This window comes from Stegostoma tigrinum, unplaced genomic scaffold, assembly GCF_030684315.1.
Source record: "Stegostoma tigrinum isolate sSteTig4 unplaced genomic scaffold, sSteTig4.hap1 scaffold_115, whole genome shotgun sequence".
Classification (NCBI taxonomy): domain Eukaryota; kingdom Metazoa; phylum Chordata; class Chondrichthyes; order Orectolobiformes; family Stegostomatidae; genus Stegostoma; species Stegostoma tigrinum.
In genome coordinates, this window is record NW_026728065.1 from 942,501 (window position 1) to 960,567 (window position 18,067).

Sequence of the window (18,067 nt, forward strand, 5' to 3'; positions counted from 1 at the left end):
AATGTAAATTTATTCACATTAAAATTATTTGTATGTTGAAGCCATTCATCTAAGTTCTTATGACACTGAGAAAACATGATGTAGCAAAGACACCCAACATGTGCTGTCTCTATGATAACAAGGGGTCGAGCTGAATGAGCACAGCAGGCCGAGCAGCATCAGAGGAGTCGGAAAGCTGACGTTTTTGATCTAGATCTTTCATCAGAAAATGGACGCTAAAGAATCTGAGATAACAGGTGTCGAGCTGGATGATGCTGCTTGGCTTGTTGTGTTCATCCAGCTCTACACTTTGTTATCTCAGATTCCCCAGCATCGGCAGTTCCCGCTATCTATGTGGGCCTCCTCCTACGTGGGCGCTCCAGTTTCCTCCCACAGACCAAAGATGTGCAGGCTAGGTGGATTGGCTATGCTAAATTGCCCGTAGTGTTCAGGGGTGTGTGGGTTCGAGGGGGATGGGTCTGGCTGGGATGCTTCGACGGGCGGTGTGGACTTAGTGGGCTGAAGGGCCTGTTTCCACACTGTAGGTAATCTCATCTCTGATCATGCGCCTCTGTCTCAGTTCTGTCACAATTACATTGAGACTTACCCTTCGTATTGGCCCTCTAATAATGCGGCACTTCCTCAAAACTGACCATACAGAATTGAGTCGCTGCCTCAGCATTGACCGCTTGACAACGAGCCACTGGTTCTGAATAGAGCTGCAATACCTCAGTCCTGACCCTCCATTCATGGGGCATGCCTTGAATTCTGACACCTGCATAATGAGGCACTGCCTCTGACAGCAATGCACTCCCTCAGTTCTGACCCACTCAGCACTGAAGATCTAACAGTGCTTCAATATATCAGTGTTGATCCGATGAGAATGAGGCAGGCAGTCAGTGCTGAGCCTCTGATAGAGCTGCATAAAGCTCATTCCTGATGAGTTAAACATGTGCATACCCTCAATTCTGACACTGAGGCACTGCTTCAGAATGGACCATCTGACAATGATGCAATACCTCAGTTCTGACCCTCTGACAGTTCTGCAACACCTCAATCCGCACCCTTCAATCAGTAGGCACTCCCTCAATTATGAGCCCTTTGTGGGCTCGTTCTGTGACAATACCTCATTGCTTCAGTGTCAGTGCTGAGAGAGGGCCTTTTTATTCACTCATCAGTACCTAAGGCACTGGCTAATTGTCAGCAGCTCAGTTCTGAGGCAGCGTCTCTTTGACAGAGTGTCAGCACCAAGGCAGACCCTCACTGTTATGGTGTCAGAATTAAAAGATTGCCATTTAGAGGGTCTAAGAAGTGGTGTTTCAGATTAGTCAGAGGGTTTAGACTGAGGCATTTCAGATCAGTCAGAGCGTGCCTCATTTTAATGCAGTAAGACTTGAGAGAATGCCTCATTGTGAGAGGGTCAGAACCAAGTCAGTGCCTCATTATCAGACACAGTCCAAAGATGTCAGCAGCTCTGTTATAAGGTGATACCTCAATGAAGGATCATTCTTGAGTGTGTGCCTCATTGTTCATGGGTCAGTACAGAAGGAGTGCCTCAAAACTGGGGAGAGCCAAGTAATTAGAGATTTGGTGCTGAGGTCAGTGCCTCATTGTTACAGGGTAAGTTCTGAGGCAGGCTCACATTGCTAGAGGGTGAGTTCTGAGTGAGTATATTACTTGCACACAGTAAATACTGAGTCAGTACCTCAATGCATTGGGTTCAGAGTTGATGGAGTACAACATGATTAGAAGTTCAGTCCTGAACGATTGCAGCTCTGTCAGAGGGTCAGAACTGAGGGGGCAGTGCTTTACTGTCAGCGGATCAGTTCTGACACAGTACCTCATTGCTGGAGGATCAGATCTGAATGAGTACCACATTGTCAGAAGGTCAGTACTCAGCCAGTGCCTCAAACAGAGAGTACCCATGCAAATAAGCAGGAAAAACACCCATGTAAATTAAATCTTAAAACACAGAGGATCCTGCAAACAAACCCTAAAACAGAGAGCCTCCTGGAAATAAACCCCAAAACACAGAATGCTCTGCAAATAAACTCAAAAACACAGATGGCACTGTAATTAGACCATAAGACACGGAGCTCATGGTTTCAGGGTTTTTTTTAAACAAAGACCCAACCTTAACAAAACCATGAAATGAAGATCCTCCTGTAAATAAATGCTAAAGCCTAGAGCTCACTGGAAATAAATCCTAAACTACACTGCTTTCTGCAAATAAACCTTAGAATACAGCCTTTCTATGTAAATCTTAAATCACAGAGCTCTTTGTAAATAACCCTAAAACACAGGCCTCATTGTAAATAAACCCGAAAACAGAGAACTCCCCCCCGCCAGTGTATAAGCACTGCAACACAGAGCCCCCTGCAAATAAGCCACAAAGCACAGATCTACCCTGTAAATTAAGTCAAAAACATACAGGACACTGTAAAACACAGAGACCCCTACAATTGTACACTCAAACACACAGACCCCTTTAAAAAGAACTCGAACACACATCCCCCAGGAAGTAGAGAGGAAAAGACACGGCTGAATAAAGCCGAAAACACAGCGCACCTCTTCATGCACCCGAATACTGAGCCGACCTGTAAACTATCTGTAAGGCAGGGCCCTTCACAAATAAACCCTAAAAGACAGAGCTCGCGATAAATGAAGAGCGCCCTGTAAATAAACCCTAAAACACTGAGTAAAAACCCAAAAAAACTGCGGATGTTGGAAATCAGAAAAAAAATACAAAGTTGCTGCAAAAGCTCAGCAGGTCTGGCAGCATTTGTCAGTTGAAAAACAGAGCTAACCGGTTCCGGTTCGGTGACCCTTCCACAGAACCTCCCTCAGTTCTGCTGGGCTTTTCCAGAAACTTTGTTTTTGTTCCTGATTTGCAGCATCCGCAGTTATTTCAGTTTTCAATTCACCAGGCAGTCAGTAACATCAAATGGTTGTGTATCACATATTTACCAGTCAGACTCAAACACGCCAAACTCGTTCGCTCACGTGGTCTGAGAGAACAAGGTGTCGAGCCGGATGAACACAGCAGGCCAAGCAGCAGGAAGGCTGACGGTTCGGGCCTAGACCCTTCTTCAGAAAAGTGGTCACTTGTTAATCTTGTAACCTTTGGCCCTGAATATCCTGTGGTCTGCCCTGTTTACTCATATCGGTTAGCACTTAACAAGGCTTCCGGAGGCTGGCTGGTGTGTCTTTAGTGATACAGGGCCCATCGCCTTCAAATATCCTTTTGTGTGGTTTTTCTGTGACATTATATCATAAGCCTCTTTACTGTTGTACTAAATATCCTCTTTACCGAAGAACCCACAGCGCTCCATGTGACCACGATCGCGCTCTCATTCATTCATAACTTTACTGACCACTCACTAGGGTCCTCTGTTTCCTGTTACGCATTTCATTCATTCATTCATGATCTTGCCATACTTTTCACTAATAAAGGGAGACTATAAATTAAAATGTTCCTTCCACGCATTACTGCCTTTTCACAGTTTGAACTCGTGTTCCTGACAGTGTCCAAACCTGTGTCTACATCAGAGTCAATCCCTGACTATGTTAATTTTCTAATCTATTCAGAACAATATCTTCCCATCCATCGTGTCACCCGAAACTATGAATAATTATAATATTAATCAGCCCTCAACAAACGTCTCCCAGGACTTGAATAGCTGGCGGGACATCAAACAAGTTTCTGCTTTACCACATCTCTGTTAGATACATATTGACTAGGGCCCGCGATCAGTTTCAGAAAGTTCCTACTCTCTCTCAAAACAGCTCTTCCGTGAAATTGAGTGAGAAGAATGAGAAGGTCGGCAATAGTGAAATCTCAAGTCCCGGCCGCGGTAATCAGGCCACTGACCTTTCCGCTGTCATCAACTGATTGTCAGCCCAATCAAATCACATCGGGTTGATAATCTTTCTGGTGTCGTCTAATTTTAAAAAAATAAAAAGGATCCACACCAGTCATTGCCCTATTTCAAATACCTCAGTCCTGTCCCTGTAAGAGCCCCCAATCCTGACCCGATTGGCAGTCAGACAACACTGCACGTCTACGGTACTGACCCTCTGACCATGAGGTACTCTCACAATGAGATGTTATTGTATAACATCCCATTGATTTCTATACTTCTACAAATTAAAGTCTTTTATCTGCCTACGCACAGGGATGCAGGCACTGCCCTGAAGCTTCCTGCCCAGCTAGGAATTCAGTGTAAAACTTTTGTAACTCTTTGTCTTCCCACACATCGGTATGCAGACACTGTCTGAAGCTTCCTGACTGAATACAATTAGAATTAAACTGTGTCAAATAGGTTTCGGTGGGGAACATTTGTAAAGGTGTGAAACTTCTAAAGCATGCAATTTCTGTCGCTGACAAAGGGGCCAGGGCACTGAATTTGTGATTTCAAGTTGCCAGTGTGTCTGGTTAGAACAATCTGTCCGGATAACAACTTGAAATCGCCTCATGCCATCAGCAGCCACTTCAAGAGCAATCGATACTATATCCTGTGAAAATGGGAACTGCAGATGCTGGAGAATCCAAGATAATAAAATGCGAGGCTGGACGAACACAGCAAGTCCAGCAGCATCCTGAGATGTGCTGTGTTCATCCAGCCTCACATTTTATTATCTTCGGGACTACATCCTGGTCTTTCACGTTCTTGATGTAATAATTGTTTGGTATCCTGTCTTTGTCTGTTGTAGTAATTATTTTAGGTATCATGTAATTGTAAAATGTGCATCATGTATTTTGTAAAGTATGAAGAGCGGGGACTGTCCGCTGCTCGGGGAGAATTACCTGCGAGACTCTGCGCTCTGTGCCGGGTTAAGTACTGTGATTCTCCACAGCTTGTACTTGCTTGGTAATAAAAGGATTCGTGTTTTCCTAAACAGGTCAGTGTCTTGTTATTGCAACAAATCCGTGAGGGTCTCCGAAAACGAACATGACAACAGTACTGATTCGCTGACAGTGAGGTCCTCCATCAGTACTGACCCTCTGACAATGAAGTGCTCCCTCAGTACTGACCCTCTGACAGTGAGGTTCTCCCTCAGTACTGACCCTCTGACAGTGAGGTTCTCCCTCAGTAGTGACCCTCTGACAGTGAGGTACTCCCTCAGTACTGATTCTCTGACAGTGAGGTTCTCCCTCAGTACTGACCCTCTGACAGTGAGGTTCTCCCTCAGTAGTGACCCTCTGACAGTGAGGTTCTCCCTCAGTAGTGACCCTCTGACAGTGAGGTTCTCCCTCAGTACTGATTCTCTGACAGTGAGGTACTGCCTCGGTACTGACCCTCTGACAGTGAGGTACTCCCTCAGTACTGATTGTCTGACAGTGAGGAACTCCCTCAATGCTGACCCTCTGACAGTGAGGTACTCCCTCAGTACTGATTCTCTGACAGTGAGGTACTCCCTTAGTAGTGACCATCTGACAGTGAGGTACTCCCTCGGTACTGATTCTCTGACAGTGAGGCACTCCCTCAGTACTGACCGTCTGACAGTGACGTACTCCCTCAGTACTGATTCGCTGACGGTGAGGTACCCCCTCAGTACTGACCCTCTGACAGTGAGGTGCTCTCTCACTCCAGTACTCTCACAGTGCTGCAATAACCATCATCCAATGGTACTCCCTCAAATCTGACTCTTTGACAAAGAGGCCCTGCCTCAGAACTGACTTGCTGACTGAGGTACTAACTCAATCCGACTAATTCGCAGTGCTGCAGTGGGAGCTGTGTTTTTTCATGTTGATTTACAGTGGGCCTTCTGTTTTAGGCTTTATTAACTGGAGGTCCTGTGTTTTGGGGTTTGTTTACAGTCGCCTCTGCGAGTTTATTTGCAGGAGGCTTAGTTTAAGGGAGGATTTGCAGGGGGCACTGTGTTTCAGGATTTATTTACTCGGAGCTCTATGTTTTACACTTTATTAACAGGGACTCTGGCTTTTATGGTTTCTTTTACATTTTATTTCCTGAATGACCCTTCTTAGGATTTATTTAAAGGGGTGTCTGTGCTTGAGAGCATATTTACAGGGTTAACAAGGTGTAGAGCTGGATAAACACAGCAGGCCAAGCAGCAGCAAATGAGCAGGAAGGCTGGCGTTTTGGGCGAGACCCTTCTTCAGAAATGGTAGGGGGAGGGGGATCTGAAATAAATAGGGAGAGGGGGGAGGCAGACAGAAAATGGATAGAGGAGAAGATCGGTGGAGAGGAGACAGACAAGCCAAAGAGGCAGGGATGGAGCCAGTAAAGGTGAATGTAGGTGGGAGTTAGGGAGGAGATAGGTCAGTCCAGGGAGGATGGACAGGCCAAGGGGGCAGGATGAGGTTAGTAGGTAGGAGATGGGGCTGGGTTTTGAGGTGGGAGGAATGACAGGTTAGGGACCCTGTACCCCAATGGTGTCAATGTGGACTTGACAAACTTCAAAATCTCCCCTCCCCGACCGCATTCCAAAACCAGCCCAGCTGGTCCCTGCCTCCCTAACCTGTCCTTCCTCCCACCTATCCCGTCCTCCCACTTAATTTCTCCTCTATCCGTCTTCTATCGGCCTCTCCTCTCTCCCTATTTATTTCACAACCCCCTTCCCCTCCCCCATTTCTGAAGAAGGGTCTCGGCCCGAAACGTCAGCTTTCCTGCTCCTCTGTTGCTGCTTTTCCTGCTGCGTTCATCCAGCTCTTCACCTTGTGACCACAGTCACAATGATCTTTAATTGTAAACTAATCTGTCATATTATTTGATCTGTTAAGGTTACAATGGTTCCCGTGCCTCCTATGGAATACACAGATGCTCTCCCTCAGCTCTGTCTCTGGGAATGCAAAGCTGCTTTCTTCCACGCTACCCTCAGAGATAACACCAGCTTTAAACCTAAGCCTAGCCTCAGCCCTAATGTTCACACTTGCATAAACAAGAAACCTAGCCTCAGCCCTAAATCTTATTTACTGGGGGCTGTGCGTTTATGGTTATGTACTTTATGTACTTGAGCTCTGTGCTTTAGGTTTTATCTAACGTGGGTTCTGTATTTAATAAGAACCAAAAGAACTGTGGATGCTGTAAATCAGGAACAAAAACAAAGTTGCTGGAAAAGCTCAGCAGGTCTGGCAGCATCTGTGGAGGAGAAAAACGAGTTCACTTTTCAGGTCCAGCAACCCTTCCTCAGAATGGAAGGGTACCCAGGCTCGAAAAGTTAACTCATTTTTCTCCTCCACAGATGCTGTCAGACCTGCTGAGCTTTTCCAGCAACTTTGTTACTGTGTTTAATAGTTTATTTACAGAAGGTTCTGTGCTCTAGGTTTTATTTACAGGAGGTTCTGTGTTTTCGGGCTTTTTACAAGGGACTCTGTGTTTTAGGAAAATTTACGAGTGGCTCTTTGTTCTGAGTTTCTTTTTTACAGTGATCTCCGTGTTTTAGGGAATATTTACAGTGAGCTCTGATTTAGAGCTTGTTTACAGAGGGCACTGTGTTTTAGGGTTTATTTACAGCTAGCTTTGCGTTAGGGTTTACTTACAGGGAGCTCTCTGATTGAGGGTTTGTCGGTAGTGAGATCTGTGTTTAGGGTTTATTTACAGTGAGATCTGTGTTTTTAGAGTTTATTCACAGGGTTTTCTGTATTTCATGGTTTATTTACAGGGTTTTCTGTGTCTTTGGGTTTGTTTACAGTGATCTGTGTTTTAGGGTTTATTTACAGTGAACTCAGCGTTACAGGGCTTATCTTCAGGGCCCTCTCTTTTTTGGGCTGATTTACACGGTACTCTGTGATTTAGGGCATATTTACCGGAAACTCTGTGTTTTAGGGTGTACATACATATTCGAGGGTCAGTATGGAGGGAGTGCCAGGCATCAGCCCTCACCCTAACCTCAGCCCAAACCCTAACCTTCACCATTGGCCTAACCCTAACCAGAACAGGAAAGAGCCTAAGGGGCCAAATTGTGGGTACGCACCCTTAAATGGAAGGAGAGGGGCACCTTCTTCACCCTCTCCCCCAACCCGACCTACACCCCCACCCCCACACCCACACCCTATCCCATCCCCCGTCCCAAAACCCTATTCACACTCCCCCTCTACTTTTTATTCGAAAGAGGAATCCAAAATTAGCGGTGTGCACCCATAATCCCTATTTCTGCGGGTGCGGGAATGCTAGATAACCCCCAGATTAGGGTTGCGCCAAAATAAAAGCAGCCTCTGGCACCCTCTCGCCGTGCCCCCCCACCCCGCAACCTGACCTTTATGATAAGGGGTGGGTGCCTTCCGCCTTTAAAGGGTTGGTTTGTCGGGAGGGTGGAGATGGGGAACCGATGCTGCCTTTCGGGGACCGAGCCGGCAGATCGCAGCAAAGATGAGCACCACCACGGGCGGGCCGCCAGGGGGCTGCAGTCACAAGAAACATCGCATGGGCCCAAGCTATGCCTGCCTTTTTGTGGGTTGCATGGAACAGTCCCTCTTCCGTAGCGACACTGGCCCGAAACCCACCTCTTCCTCAATAACTTAACGACTGTATCGGCGTCGCCTCGTGCTCCCACCAGGAGCTTGAACAGTTCATCCACTTCACCAACACCTTCCACTCCAACCATAAGTTCACCTGGACTATTTCTAATACCTGTTCACCTGGACTGTTTCTAATACCTGTCTCACCTTCCTGGACCTCTCTGTTTCCATCTCCGGCAACCACCTAGAAACTGATATCTATTTCACCGACTCCCACAGCTACCTAGAATACATCTCCTCCCACCCACCTTCCTGCAAAAATAACATCCCCTGTTCTCAATTCCTTCACCTCCACCACACCTGCTCCCAGGATGAGGCATTCCACTCCAATACATCTCAGGTTTCCTAATATTTCAAGGACCGCAAATCCTCCCCACGACTCCCACAGTGGTCGAGAACGCCCTTGACCGCGTCTCCCACATTTCCCGTAATTCATGCCCCCTCTCCGCAATAACAACCAAAACACAATCCCCCTCATCCTCACGTACCACGCCACCAACCTCTGGATCTAACGTATCATCCTCCAACCATCATCTTCAATCCGACTCCACCAAAGACATATCTCCCTCCCCACCCTTATCTGCTTTCTGGAGGGACCACTGTCTCTGTGACTGCCTTGTCTGCTCCGCACTCCCCTCCAGCCCCAATACAGCTGGCACATTGTTCCCTGCAACTGCAAGAAGTGCTACACCTGCCCCTGTACCACTCCCCTCACTCCCCATCCCAGGCCCTAAGAACACTTTCCACCTCAAGCAGATGTTCACTTGCACATCTGCCAATGTGGTCTCCTGCATCCACTGCTCGCGTTGTGGCATCCTCTACATTGGGGAAACCAAGTGGAGGCTTGGGGACCGCTTTGCAGAATACCTACACTTAGTTCGCACTGAACAACTGCGCCTCCCAGTCGCGAACTGTTTCAACACCCCCTCCCATTCCTCAGACGACATGTCCATCTTGAGCCTCCTGCAGTGCCACAACGATGTCACCCAAAGGTTGCAGGAACAGCATCTCATATTCCGCTTGGGAACCCTGCGGCCCAATGGTGTCAATGTGGGCTTCATAAGCTTCAAAATCTCTCCTCCCCCACCGCATCCCAAAACCAGCCCAGCTCGCCCTTGCCTCCCTACCCTTGTCCTTCCTCCTACCTCAAGCCCCAACCTCCGTCTCCTACCTACTAACCTCATCCCGCTCCCTTGACCTGTCCATCCTCCCTGGACTGACCCAGCTCCTTCCTACATCCCCATCTACCCTCACCTTTACTGGCTCCATCCCCACCTCTTTGACCTGTCTGTCTCCTCTCCACCTACCTTCTCCTCTATGTATCTTCTATCCGTCTCCCCCTCTCTCTCGTTATCTCAGAACCTCCTTCCCCTTCCCAATTTCTGAAGAAGCATCTAGGCCTGAAACATCAATCTTCCTGCTCCTCTGATGCTTGACCTGCTGTGTTCATCCACCTCTACACCTTGTTATCTCAGATTCTCCAGCATCTGCTGTTCCTACTATCTCTGCTAATGCAGAAAACTTGTCTGATATCCTGCAAGCTATTCAAGTCCTGGGAGACGGTTGCTGAGGGCTGATTAATATTATGCTTCTTCAAACGATGACACGATGGTATTGTTCTGAATAGGTTAGAAAATTAACATGTACTCAGGGATAGACACTGATGTAGACACACGTTTTGCAGCTGTCAGCAAAATAAAGCCGTGAGGATTAAAACTGTGAAAGGGCTGTAAATGGGGTGGAAGGAGCATTTTAATTCAGCCTCCCTTTCATAGTGAAAGGTATGACTAGCTGGCAATTTTTTGAATGAAATGCGGTAATATTAAACAAGCTATGCCAGTAAGAGGTCAGTAAAGTTATGAATGAATGAGAGCGTGAGAGCGCTAATATGTAGTGCTTGTGGGCGCATTGGTAAAGAGGACCTTTTGTACAACAGTATAGTAAAGAGGCTTGCACCAGTAATTATTTACCAAAATTCACTGGAATCTGGGCTGGTTCCCGCAGATTGTAAACTTCCTTTTTAAACAGTGGTGTCACATTGGCTGTTTTCCAAAAAGCACGTAACTATAGGTCAGTTAGCTTAATTTCGGTTGTTGGGAGAATGCGTGAATCCATCATTAAGGAAGATAATAGCAAGACAACTGGATATAAATTGTCTCATTGGGAACAGCCAGCATGGGCTCATGAAGGGGAGGTCATGTTTAATTAATTTGGTGGAATTCTTTGAGGACATACTTGCATGGTGGACAATGGGGAACCTGTGGATATCATGTATCTGGATTTCAAGAAGGCATTTGACTAGATGCCAAGGCTGCGACATGAGATAAAGTTGCATGACATTACAGGTAATGTATTGGCATGGACAGAGGATTGATTGACTAGCAGAAAACAAAGAGTAGGGGTAAATGAGTGTTTATCTGGTTGGCGGTCAGTGGCTAGTAGTGTGTCTCAGGGATCAGTGTTGGGACTGCAATTGTTTACAATTGATACAGATGATTTATAGTCGGGGATGAAGTGTGGTGTGTCAACATTTGCAGATGACACTAAGATGAGCGGTAGAGCAAAGTGTGCAGAAGAACTGAAGGCCTGCAGATGGTTATACAGTCTAAGTGAGTGGGCAATGGTCTGGCAGATGGAGTTCAATGTCAATAAATGTGAGGTCATCCATTTTGATAGGAATAACAACAAAGTAGGCTATGGTTCAAATGGTAAAAAAATTGCAGCATGTTACTGTGCAAAGTGACTTGGGTGTCGTTGTGCAGGAATCGCTAAAAGTAACATTGTAGCAGGTAATTATAAAGGCAAATAGAATTTTGTCTGTCATTGCGAGAAGGATGGAGTTTAAAAACAGGGAGGCTATGCTGCAGCTGTATAGGGTCCTGATGAAGCCTCACCTGGACTACTGTGTGCAGTTTTGGTCTCCTGACTTGAGAAGGGATATACTCTCACTGGAGGGGGCACAGCGGAGACTGACTTGGTTGATTCTAGAGTTGAGAGGGTTGGAATATGAGGAGAGACTGAGTTGGCTGGGATTATACTCAGTGGAATTCAGAAGAATGAGGGGAGAGTTTATAGAAACATACAAGATTATGAAGGGAATAGATAAGGTGGAGACAGGGAGGTTGTTTCCACTGGCAGGTGAAACGAGGAGGAGGCGGGTATAGCTCAAAATAAAAGGAAGCAGATGTCAGACTGAGGACAGGAGGAACTTCTTCACCCAAAGGGTTGTCAATCTATGAAATACCCTGCCCAGTGAAGCAGTTGAAACTACCTCGCTGAATGTGTTTAAGGCAAGACCAGATCACGTTATGAACATGAAAGGAATTTAGGCTTATGGTGAGCGAGTGGGTGAGTGGAGCTGAGTCTCAAAAAGATCAGCCAGGATCTTATTGAACAGCGGGGCAGTCTCGAGGGGCCGGATGGCCTACTCCTGCTTAGTTCTGATGTTTTTCTATTATAATGTTATCGAGCCTCACAGAAAAAGGATATTTTAAAGCAATTGACCCTGCATAACTGAAGACGCACCAGCCAGAGGTTCAGAGGAAGGATCACCTGACCCAAAACGTTAACTCTTTTTTTTCCCTCACAGATGCTGTCAGACTTGCTGAGCTTTTCCAGCAACTTTGGATATTTTCCCTGATTTGCAGCATCCGCAGTTCTTCCGGTTTTTACTGTGTGTTTTGGTATTTATTTACAAGGGGCTCTTTACTTACAGCCAGCTCTGTCTTTTAGGGTTTATTTGTAAGGGGCCCTGTTTTACGGATAATATACAGGTCGGCTCGATGTTGGGGTGTATTGACAGGTGCTCTGTGCCTTCGGCTTTGTTTCGAAGGAACCCGGTATTTCACCTTTTACTTCCTGGGGGATATGTGTTCGTGTTCATTTAAAGGGGTCTCTGTATTTGAGCGTATAATTACAGGGGGTGAAGTTGATATTGTAGAAGTTTGATTAAACAGGACTCTGTGTTTTAGGGGTTATTTACAGTGAAGCCCGCTTTTTCCGGATGAGAGAAAGGCGTTTGAGGGTCTCTGTGCAGGCGGCTCCGTGTGTGAGGGCGAGGAGTGCGGCTGAAGCTTGGTTTAGTTTGGGCCTGAGGCTCTGCTGAGTGCCGGATTGGGCTAGCGTGAGGGCTGAGCTTTTCCAGCAATTTTGTTTTTGTTCCTGATTTTACTGTATCCACAGTTCCTTTTAGTTTTTACTTTTTTTTAGTGTTTATCTACAGGGGGCTCTGAATGTCAGGGTTTATACACTGGGGTTCCTGTGTTTTCGGCTTTATTTCACGGGTGCTGTTTGTTTTAGGAGGCTCTATTCTTTAGTGTTCATTTACAGGGCCATCTGTGTTTGGGGTTTATTCACAGTGAGCTTCGTGTTTTAGGAGTAATTTAGTGGGTTCTGTGTGTTCGGACTTAGATACGGGGGCTCTGTTTTCGGGTTTAGTGAAAGGGGCCTTTTTTTTAAGGAGTTATTTACAGGGCGCTCTGTGTTTTAGGGTTGGACATCAGCGACCATCTCACAATGATCACTCCCACAGATCTGACCCGCCGACAGTCCTGCAATCTGTTAGTCCTGAGCATCTAATCATGTAGCACTCCCATCAATTCTGACCCTCTGATAAAGAGGCACTTTCTCAGACCAACACAGTGACAATGCCACAATTCCTCACTCCTGACAAAGTACGAACTTCTGACAGAGGTAATTCCTCAGTATTGAGCCTCCAATAGAAATGCAATACTTCCGTACTGACCTTGTGAATGTGTTGCTCACCATTAATTCTGAACCCGTTCCAATGAAGCTCCTCCTCTGTGTTCAGTCTCTCATAATCATGCACTCTGGCTGTTCTGATCCTCTGACAATGCTGCAATTATGTATGAATTATTATCTTGTATTATCAGTACAGGACTCCCTCAATGCTTCCTCCATTACACTGAGGTCTATCGTTTATATCGGCTCCAACAAACCTGCTCTTATTTAACGGGCCAGGCATTGCTTCACTTGTACAGATTTTGTCAAGTCCTGCTGATGTTTCTGGGAGGACTTTTTCTGACACCTTAGAATTGACCCCTGACAATGTTGCACTCCCCCCTCACTAATGACCGCACCTGAGCTGCAATACCTCGGGGCTAACCTCCTAATTATGTAGCACCCATGAATTCTAAGCCCCTAAAATGAGATGCTGCCTCAGTATTGACCCTCTGTTACTAATGCACCAAGTCAGAACAACCCTCCAGCAATGTGACCCTGCCTCAGAACTGACACTGAGAATGAGGCACTCCTTCAGCACTGCATCTCTAATCATACATTACATTGAGACATTCCTTGTGTACTGACCCTTTGAACAATCAGGCATTCCCTCAGTACTGACAGTCTGACGATTGTGCACTCCCTCGGTACTGGACCTCTGATCATGAGGCACTCCCGTAGTACTGACCTCTCATAGACCTGTAACACCTCAGCCCTTCTGCTCTGACAGTGCTGATCTCCTGACAATGAGGAGCTCCATCAGATTTGACCACCTGACAGAACTGCAAGACCTCAGTATTGCCCCCGTAATCAAGTGGCACTCCCTCAATTCTGACCCGATCACAATGAGGCTCTGCCTCGGTACGGAGTGCCTGAAAATGATGAAATCGCTCAGTGCAGACCCTGTGACAATGAGGCCCTCTCTCATTCTGACCATCTCACAATGCTGCAATACATCATTACTGATTGTGTAATGTGTGGGTCTCTCGCAATTCGAACCCATTTTTCATGAGGCACTGCGTCAGTTTTGACGCTGTGACAATAAAACAGCCCCACAGTTCTGATACGCTGACAGTGATTCAATACCTCCGTACTGACCCTCTGACAACGAGTCAGTGCCTCAGAACTGTCCCCCTGACAATAAGGGAAACCGTCATACTGACCCGCTGCTTCTGAGGCCCTTCCTCCACACTGACATCCCAGTGCAAAACTATTTCAGTCCTGGCCCTTGAAATGTGAGCAACTTCCTTAATTCTGTCCCCCTTAAATGGCAGCACTCCCTCAGCATTGACCCTTTGACAATAACGCACTCCCACATTTCTGACCCTGAGACAATGAGGCACTCCCTACCCCTGATGCTCAGACAGCGCTTCAATACCTCAGGACTGATACTCTGGCAATGAGGCACTCTGTCAGGACTGACCCCAGGATAGAACTGTAATATGTCACAACTGACTTGATAATTGTTTAGCAGCCTCTCAGTCTGACCCCACGACAATGAGGCACTGGATCAGTATGGATCGCCTCTGACAAATGCGCTCCATCAGAACTAAACCTCTCACAAAGAGGGACTGCCTCAAGACAATGCTGTGATTGAGTCAATCCCTTAGCCCTGAATCTCTGATCATGTGGCTCTGTCTCAGTTCTGTCACCATTACCTTGAGACTTACCCTCCGTAATGTTCCTCTAACAATGAGGCACTTCCTCAACACTGACCATCCAGCATGGAGTCACTGCCTCAGGACTGACCACTTGACAACGAGACACTGGTTAAGAACTGACCTGCTCACAGAGCTGCAATACCTCAGTACTGACCCTCTCATCAAGGGACACTATCTGAATTCTGACACCTGCATAATGAGGCGCTGCCTCAGCGTTCACCCTCTGACAAACTCCTGAGGACCCCCTGTAAAGACTGACAGTCTCCCTGGACGTCCTATAAATACTGACAGTCTCTCCTGGACTCACAATGAACACTGACACACTCCTCAGGGACTCTTTGTGAATACCCACACACACACACACACACACACACACATTCACAGGGACACCCTGTAAATGTTGACACACACACACAACCTGTGACACCCTGTAAATATTGACACACGACCTGGTCATCCCCTGTCAAGACCAACAGAGTCCCCGGGGACACACTGTAAATATTGACACATCTGTGTGACCCCCTGGAAATACTGACAAAGCCCCTGAAATCACCTGTAAAACTGACACACTCCGTGGGACCCCCTGTAAATATTGACACAGTCCCAGCAAATCCTGAAAATACTGACAGTCCCTGGGACCCTCTGCAAAGACTGACGCATTTCCCGGGGCCTCCTTTAAATACTGAAAAATTCCCGCGACCTACAGGGGTTCAGGGACTGTGTCAGTATTGACAGGGGCTCTTGGTGAGAGTGTCAGTATTTACAGGGTGTTCCGGGGAATTTGTAATTATTTACAGGTGCTCCCGGGAGTGTGTCAGTAGTTACAGGCGGTCCCATGGAGGGTCAGTATTTACAGGGCATCTCAGGGATTGTGTCAGGATTGACAGGGAGACTTGGGGAGAGCGTCAGTAGTTCCAGGGGGGCCCGTGGACTTTGTTTTTTCAGCGGGTGTTAGGGAGAGCTACAGTATTTCAAGGTGGTCCCAGGGAGTGTGCCAGTGTTTACAGGGATTCCAGGGGAGTGTGTCAGTATGCACCGAGCCCCTATAAATTCTGACACGCTCCGCAGGACTCCCTGTAAATACTGACATAGTACCTGAGAATCCCTGAAAATGCCACCACACTCCCAGGGACCCTCTGTGAACGCTGACACATTTCCCAGGGCCCGCTTTATACACTGAAAAATTCCCTCGGCCTCCTCTGTATACTGACACACATACCCGGACCCTTGTACGTATAGACACACTCTACACAACTAACCACAAATACTGGGATATCCCGTAAATACCGACACACACCTCACGACACACTGTAACTACTGTCACATTCCCTGGAATCCGCTGTAAATACTGAGAAACTCCCTGGGGCTGCATGTAAATACGGACACATTTCCCAAGGACCCCTCTAAACACGAACACATTCCCTGGGACTTCACCGAAACACTGACACATTCCACGGAACCCCCGTAAACACTGATAAACTCCCAGGACCCCCTGGAAATAATTACACATTCCCCATTCCCCCTGTAAATACCGATACACAGCCCGGAAATCCCGTAAACACTGACACACTCCACCCCCGGATACCGATACTCTCCCTGGGACACCCTGCAAATACTGATGCAATCACCGGGACCCCTGTAAATTCTGTCACACTCCTCGGGAAGCCCTCTAAATACTGACATATTCCCTCGACACCCTTTAAATACTGGCAAAGTCCCAGAGAACCCCTGAAAATACTGCCACACTCCCCAGGACCCTTTGTAAATACTGATATATTCCCCGGGACCAGCTGCAAATATTGACACATTCCCTGTCCCCGCTTTCAGCACTGAGAAACTCCCTGGGACTCCCTGTATATAATGACACATTTCCCAGGGTCCCCTCTAAACACTGACACATTCCCCAGGAGCTCCTCGAAATACGGACACACAGCCCCAGATCCCTGTACAGACAAACTCCCTGCGACCCACTGTAAGTCTTGACATACTCCCTGAGACCCCCTGGAAATACCGACACACCACCCCTCCCGGGACCCCCTGGAAATACCAAAACACTGTAGGGATTCTCTGATTCTATTCTATGATGCCCTTGTCCTGTGAATGAATAAATAAAGAAACCTGGTGAAGCCGCCAAACAGCATAGCCAGCAAGTGATAGACACAGCAAAGTGATCCCACCATCAATGGATCAAATCTGAGCTCTGCAGTCCTGCCACATCTCGTCATTTACTGTGGTGCACAATTAAACAACTGATTGGACGTGAAGACTCTACACATATCCCCATCCTCAATGATGGAAGAGCCCAGCACATCAGTGCAAAAGATAGCAATCTTCAGCCAGAAGGGCCAAGTGGATGATTCATCTCGGGCTCCGCCAGCATCACAGATACCGGTCTTCAGTAAATTCAATTCACCCCACGTGATGTCAGGAAACACTTGCAGACACTGGATACTGCAAAGGTCACAGGCCCTGACAATATTCTGGCAATAATACTGAAGACTTGTGCTCCAGAACGTGCCGCTCCCCGTGCCAAGCTGTTGCAGTCCAGTTTCAACACTGGTATCTACCCGACAATGTGGAAAATTGCCCACGTATGTGCTGTATTTAAAACATAGGACAAATCCAACCTGGCCATATACTGCCCTATCAGGCTGTACTCAATCATCAGGAAAGTGATAGAAGGTGTCAGTAACATTGTTATCAGGCAGCACATGCTCAGCGACGGCCAGTTTGGGTTACGTCAGGGCAGCTCAGCTCCTGACCTCATTACAGCCTTGGTTCAAACATGGACAATACAGCTGCATTCCAGAGAGGAAGTGAGAGCTCCAGCCCTTTACAACAAGACTACATTTGACCAAGTGTGGCATCAAGAAGCCCGAGCAAAACTGGACTCAATGGGTATAAGGGGACAAATTCTCCACTTGCTGGACTCATACCTGGCACGCAGAAAAATGAACGATCTTATTGGAGGTCAGATATCTTCGCTCCAGGGGATCCCTGCAGGAGTTTCTCATGGCAGTGTCCGATATAACCATCTTCAGCTGCTTCATCAATGAACTTGCGTTCATCATAAGGCCAGAAGTTGGGATGTTCCTGATGATTGCACAATGTTCAGCATCATTCATGATTCCTCAGATCCTAAAGCAGTCCTTGTCCAAATGCAACTAGATCTGGGCAATACCCAGGCTTGGTCAGACAAGTGGAA

The 18,067-nt window shown here is 47.0% G+C and overlaps 1 protein-coding gene across 2 annotated transcripts in view; it reads right to left on the reverse strand.

Annotated features, from left to right (window-relative positions):
* The window catches only part of LOC132207630 (utrophin-like), a 123,349-nt gene that overhangs the window by 57,492 nt on the left and 47,790 nt on the right, over nt 1-18,067 (reverse strand). Inside the window, exon 1 of one of the 2 annotated variants that reach the window (XM_059643574.1) lies at nt 2,464-2,484. The exons of the other annotated variant lie outside the window; for it this stretch is intronic. The gene's annotated coding sequence lies outside the window, so the exon portion shown is untranslated. Of the gene's footprint in view, nt 1-2,463; nt 2,485-18,067 lie in introns of those variants that run through there. 2 annotated transcript variants of the gene reach the window in all.